This window comes from Hipposideros armiger, unplaced genomic scaffold (assembly GCF_001890085.2).
Source record: "Hipposideros armiger isolate ML-2016 unplaced genomic scaffold, ASM189008v1 scaffold_69, whole genome shotgun sequence".
Lineage (NCBI taxonomy): Eukaryota > Metazoa > Chordata > Mammalia > Chiroptera > Hipposideridae > Hipposideros > Hipposideros armiger.
The window spans coordinates 1,159,992-1,166,447 of NW_017731419.1; the positions used below are offsets into that span (position 1 = coordinate 1,159,992).

At 53.4% G+C, this 6,456-nt stretch overlaps 1 protein-coding gene across 1 annotated transcript in view; it reads right to left on the reverse strand.

Moving 5' to 3' along the window:
* The window catches only part of SERPINA1 (serpin family A member 1), a 12,350-nt gene extending 6,259 nt beyond the window's left edge, over positions 1 to 6,091 (reverse strand). The window contains exons 1-2 of the mRNA XM_019642439.1: positions 5,956 to 6,091; positions 3,959 to 4,062 (exon numbers count right to left, since the gene is read on the reverse strand). The gene's annotated coding sequence lies outside the window, so the exon portion shown is untranslated. The remainder of the gene's footprint in view (positions 1 to 3,958; positions 4,063 to 5,955) is intronic.
* Between the last annotated feature and the right edge of the window lie 365 nt (positions 6,092 to 6,456).

Here is a 6,456-nt window from a genome sequence, read left to right on the forward strand (position 1 = left end):
GGCGGGGGTGGGGGTGGGGGACGGACACTAGGGAGTGGCCAGGCCTGTGCCTGAACCAGCAGGAGCAGATTCTATCCAGTGATGGTCACTGTCACCACAGCAACATGGAACCCCCCCTTGCCCCACAGAGCTCCCTCTGCTCCAGATATTCCCAGCGCCATTCTGCAGCCCCCAAGCACATCCTACTCTTTTCATGGATGTTGAGGTCTAAACAGAGGAAGATGTGCCTGTGGCCACATATGAGGTGTGATCAAATAATACAGTGAATGTTTAAATGAAAAAAAAGTTATTACAGTAAAAGACACATTGCCATTAATCCCCCTCAAAATACTCCCCCTCGCTTCAAGCACACTTATCCCATCATCCTTGCCACTTTCTGAAGCAGTTCTGGAAGTCCTCTTTCATGAATGTCTTTAATTGCACTATTGTGGCTGCCTCGATGTCCTGAATCAATTGAAAACATTTTCCTTTCATGGTCATTTGACTTTGGGGAAGAGCCAGAAGTTGCACGGTGCCAGATCCGGTGAATAAGGTGGATGAGGACACACCATGATGTTTTTATTTGACAGAAATTGCTATACCAGAAGCGATGTATTACACAGAGCATTGTCATGATGAAGGATGAAGTAAAGCCATTCAATTTCAGAGCCGCTTCAGAAAGTGGCAAAAATGATGGGATAAGCGTGTTTGAAGCAAGTAGTATTTTGAGGGGGAGTAATGGCAACGTGTCTTTAACTGTAGTAAATTTTTAAAAATTTAAACATTCACCATATCTTTTTATTATACCTCGTAGCTAGCTATGCCTCACCTAACTAAAACTGTCATTTTATAAAATGCAAAGACAAAGGAGCCCTTGAATGGGGACATAAAAACCTGAGGGGGAAAAGTTGGAAATAAGAAATGCCGAGTTTCATCTACTCCCTCGGACTTTTAAACGTTTCTTTCCAATAAAACAACAAAATGAAACACCAAACTGGTCTGTTTCCACCACCTTCTTTCTGGTAGTCATGCCTCTAAATAATCCAAACGGAGCAGACCACGCATTACATAATATGTGTTTATATTTTTCTTGAACTAGCCTGTGGTTTCCGAGCTGAATCGGTGCTAATGTTAGTTCTGTATGTTTCCATCTGCCTCAGGTTTCTTTTGACTTCCCCACTGGAGATTGGTGTGGTCCTTCGGGGTTAGTGGAAAGTCCCCATGTTTGCAGGCAGGGCCCAGGGATCATGGCGGATTAGGGCCTTGGCAGGGTGGGGACATGAAATATGCTGAATGACCTCAGGGCCAGAGGCTGTGGCTTCTAGCTCTGACAAGGCCACTACTGTCCACTTGGCCTTGGGTAAACATCTCCTTGTCCTGGGGCATTTTCTCCCCACCTGGTAAATCAAGGTGGGGAAAGACCTAAATGAGGTCCCTGGGCACTCGTGTTGGATTCTTAATTAGAGGAGTATCTGGGTTTGGTGGAGAAAAATGGACTGAGACTTCCCATGGGAAAGGATGGGGTGAGGGGTCCTCCCACTTAGAAGATGGCAGGGCTGACATGGGGCTGAGGGAGGGGCACTTGTCACCCCCACTCCATCTTCCTGGGTGTTCCATCACCTACTCTGGGTGTGAGGCCCAGAGCTGGTCAGAGCCTTGCCAAGGCCACACAGTGAGTCAGTGACAAGGCTGGAACAGGCATTGGTTTTATCCACTTGAACTACAGACTGAGACAGCCATGTCGTCAGGTCTCGGATTCTATGATTTGTCAGAATTGGGCCCTACGAGACTCTGACCGTGAGCCTCCTGTTGCTTCGTTTTGCCCCCCAGTCTATTCCTTACAACTTGAGGGGCCCGGGGCTTCTGCTCTCTCCTTGCCCTCCTGTCAAAGGCAGCACCCCACACCCATCCAAAGCCTAGTGCCAGGGAAGCTACCCCAAGAGGAGAAAGTAGATGTGAAGCACCTGGAGGTGTACGGACCAAGCTTTAAAGCAAAGGAATGAAGGTGTCATGACATTTCCAGAGTCCGGGGCAGGTGGGAGCAGTCTTGGCCAGGGAGGGGAGAGTGAAGGGAGCCATCACTTTTGGCTAATCTCACACCATGTCCACCCAGGAGCATAAAATGAGTGACTGAGGGTGACCCAGCGGGTTCCAGGGAAGCAACCGTGCCATAAGGTCACAACCTGCTGAAACCTGGCATTAAATAAGCCCAGGTGTGACCCAGCTCTGCCACTTACAGGCAAGTGGCCTTGGGCAAGTGACTTCACTTCTTTGAGCCTCAGCTTCCTGTCTGTAAAGTGGAGAAAAGAATCTCTCGCAGGGAAGATGTGAGGAGAAGACAAGATGATGGGTGGGTGGGAACCTACCAGGCGTGGAAGCTCTCTACACATGCACACAGGCACGGGGCACGCTTGGGAACGGGCAGGTTTCTTCCTGGCCAGGTGCCACACTGCCCAGGACCAGAGAAGGAGCCCCTGCTCAGCAATGAACCACCTTTGAGCTTGGAAAATTTAAAATTCAATCCTCTAAGTATCCATTGCCTATTAGCTGCCAAACGCCGTGCCCAGCAAACATCAGCATTGCTGTTGTCATCATCACACTTAGTAAACATCTGGTGCCTTATATGCACGATTTCATCTAATCTCCCTTCACAGCTTACCCTTTGGGGTGGGAATTATTATTAGCCCCAGTTTATAGATGGAGAAATTGAGGCCTACGAGGTTAAGCAACTTCTGGAAAACCACAGGGCTAATTGCTTCCGGAGCTGGGATTGAACCCTAAGCATTTCAATTTCAGAACCTGGCGTTTAACCTTTTTCTGTGTATCAAGCTGAAGCCAGAAACCTTGAAACAGAAAACCACAGAGGTGGCCTGGCTAAATGTAGAGGGGCAGCATCGCTTTGTGGCTAAGCTCAGAGGCCAGAACACTCGCGCTCCATTTGCTCACAGCTGTGTGATCTTCGACAAGTTACTTAACCTCTCTGAACCTCAGCTTTTTGGAAATGATAAGGGTGCCCTTCCTCATAGAGCTATTGTGCAAATTAAGCATGTGCAAAGTGCCAAGAAATGCCTGGCACACAGTCAGCTCTCAGGAAGCATCAGTTGATATTGATTTTGTTGTGGGTCTTTCAGAACACTATATGGGGAGTCTAATTGCCTTGGCCTTGGTCATCTTTGTAGCCCCATCTCCAAAACCCAATGACAGAAAAAATCATATCCTTCAACACTCCAGAGGTCAAGGCCAGTGGGGTTGGGGTGAAAGGAAAGAGGGCAAAGGTTATCTACATTCTGCCCAAGAGGACAGTGAGGTTGAGACGGCCCAGCATCAGTGAGGCCCGAGGCCAGCCCAGGCTTCCCACTCCCCAAGTGGTGCCTGGGACCCCGGAGAATTAATGCTCACAGTAAGAAGTGGATCAGGAGTATGGGTTCTGGAGCTAAGTGGCCCGGGTTTGAATCTTGGATAGTGTGAATTTGGGGCAAGTTATAAACTTCTCCGTCCTCATCTATGAAATGGGAGTAACCACGGTAACCACCTCAGAAGGTTGTTGTGGGGCTTAAAGGTGGGACTGCTTACAAGAAGAAGCCTAGAAGTCCGCTGGCTGGAGGGAGGGCTCAGGAACACAGCTGGACACCCCAATGATGGTCCCCCTCCCAGGGTTTCCCATCTTGCCCTGTGCATGAGGGCACCCAGAGGCCCACTGTGCACGGGGAGGCCCATTTTGATACCTCCAGGCTGAGGCCCGTAACGGCTCTGTTCTGAGCATCTCTGCAGAGGGTGGAGGCCCGATGAGCAGCTGGAAGTCTGCGCTTCTAGTCTGGGCTGGCCCCCCCCCACCACCACCAGGTCCCTACATTAGCCTGGGTATTGCTGTGATGACAGGAGGCCCACCCCCACCCGGCTCCATTCTCCCTGCATCTCTGGCAGGGGCAGGGGTGGGGTGCTGCCTGGGCAGTGGCGGGGGGCTGCGAGGCATACTTACGGTTCACTGTTCTAGGCCGGGGCCGGTGACCAAGGCTGAGGAGACAGAGCCCTGTCCTCGTCCTTATTTAAGCAGCGGACCCAGAGGGGCGATGGGGGAGGCTGCTGGTGAATATTAACCAAGGTCAACCCAGTTATCAGAGGAGCAAACAGGGCCTAAGTCCACCCACCGGACAATGAGCCGCCCACGCTGTCAGTATGTGCTCTGCCTGGACGGTGCATAGCCCTCTGCTCCGCAGACCAAAGGGAGTCATTGTACCCGCTTGTAAATCGCAGCGTCCTGCGTCCTAGGTGGGGGTGGCATGACTCAGGCTCTTTGGGACATTACTTTCCTGGCCCTACACTCCCGCTGGGGAGTTCTCCGTGGCTCCCTTATTAGTAGCGAGAGCTACCCTTTACTGAGCAGCCTTGAAATACCTGCTGCTGAAGACACACTGCTGCCCTGGTTGGTGTGTATGTGTGTGTGTATGGAGGGGAGGGGGGAGGCTGCAATGGGTTACGTGCCCACTTGGCAGACAGGGAAACTGAGGCCCCTAGCAGATAGGCTGCTCGTTCTAAGTCACTAAGCCAACCTCAGATACAAAACCTCACTCAGCTTCCCTGAGGAGAAAGTGGGGCATGGCTGACGGGGACATAGCCATGTTAGGCTGACATGGGGGGCCGTGGGCACAGGTCAGGGGTCAGAGAGTAAACCTAGAAAGAAGAGCTGTGCTGTTTTAGGCACGTTCTCTGAACCAGAGGATGTTTTCACCTGTACCATTGGGGTTTGGGAGTCCCACTTCCTAGCATGGTTGTCGGGGACATACAAAGTGACTATGGAAAATGCCTGGCCACAGTAGGCTCTTTATTTTGGTCTGCACAGCCCCCTGGAAGTCCCGCTCTCCATGCTTCTCTGGGCAAGAGGAGGCTCAGTCCCTGGCCAGCCTCAGACCTGTTTCTATTTGCACTGGATGTGGCTCCCAGCAGACCAATGTGATCCACATGCTGCTGGAATGTTCTCCGGGAATGTGGCCCCATTCCTGGGCTGTTGCAGGCCCTTAGGGGCCCTGGTGGAGGTTGGAGGCGGTGGTACAGGGTTGAGGCCAGTAGGGTCCCACTTGACAGTGGTCCCTTTGAAAACCTAAGGCAGACCACATCGCACGATGCACTCTCTCTGCACCCGCGCCTGCTTGGCACATAGTGTGTACTCCACAGGTATTTGTGGAACGAGTGCATGGGTGAGTACATGTGTGTCTCCCTTCTCATGCGCCCTGCCCCAGGTGTGGGACTCTGCGAATGACCTGCAGGTTTTTCTAGCACACCGGTTCAGACCAGGAACCGGCTCCCCACTCATGGGCTGTCAGATCTCAGGCAAGCTGTTTCACCTCCTGTGCCTCAGTTTCCCCATCTGTAAGGTGGGGGTCATGACAGCACTGACCTCGTTGGGCTGCTGTGAGGGTTAAATGCAGCAGCTCGAGGTAAGCTCAGAGCCCAGTGTTGGTGCGCACAGTAAGCCCTTTACGGTGCTGCCCACCCCACCCCCCAGCGCCAGTGGGTTCCCCCAGTGCGTGGGCGTAAGGGAGGGGAGTCATCCCTCCCCAAGCTCATTTCTGCTCCTGCATGGGGATGGTGCACACCCCTCTCATAGCGTTCCCAAGCATACTGCACGAGAGGCCCACCCCCTCCGGACTCCCCAGTTCCACAGCCTGGCTTCGGCGCCCCAACTTTTCCCCCTGAGCTGACTAAATGGGCATTGCCCCCAGGGCTGTCCATCCATGCATAGCTTGGAGAGCTAGGTTGTGGCTGAAGTGAGGCCGCCCTCCATACCTCTTGGGTATTTCTTCCCCTCCTTGTGCCTCAGTTTCCCCATCTGTACATTGGCCTTTCTCCAAGCTCAGCTGCCCCACCCACCTCTCGCGCTGGATGGACAACAGCAAGCACCCCACCTTCCAGGCTATGGCCAAGCTCGGCCCCCTCAGCCCAGTGGCCTGGGGACCGGTAGGGCACTGCTCCCTCTACCTCCAATTCCAGGTGCTGCGGTGGCCACACCTCCTGTTGCCCCAACCTCCTGCTCGTCCTCCTCTTCCTCTGGAGCTCCAGGGGGCTGAGGGCTGCAGCACTCAGGCCAGATGTGCCCTGAGCACAGTGCCCAGTTTCTGCCCGCCTAGGAGGAAGGAGGCTGGTGGCAGCAGGTCTGGGAGGGGCGGGAACTGGGGCAGGAAGCTGCCTTGCACAAAGCTGCCAATAGCTAGGAGGACGTCAGATGGCCCTTCCCAGCCCAGGCAGTCCTGCGTGTCACCTGCGATTCCTGCTCTGTCTGGCCTATGTGACCCAGGACGAATCACCTAGTTCCTCTGTAAGAGGAAAAGTGACACCCAGTTCAGAGGATTAATGCAAATGACAGGCATCACCCTCCTCGCCCAGGGCCTGGCACCAGCATCTTGGCAGGTTTCTGGGGCCAGCTCTAGAGGGGAGAGGACTGAGCCACCTCTGAAATGCCCAATGGGGGCCCCATGGAGG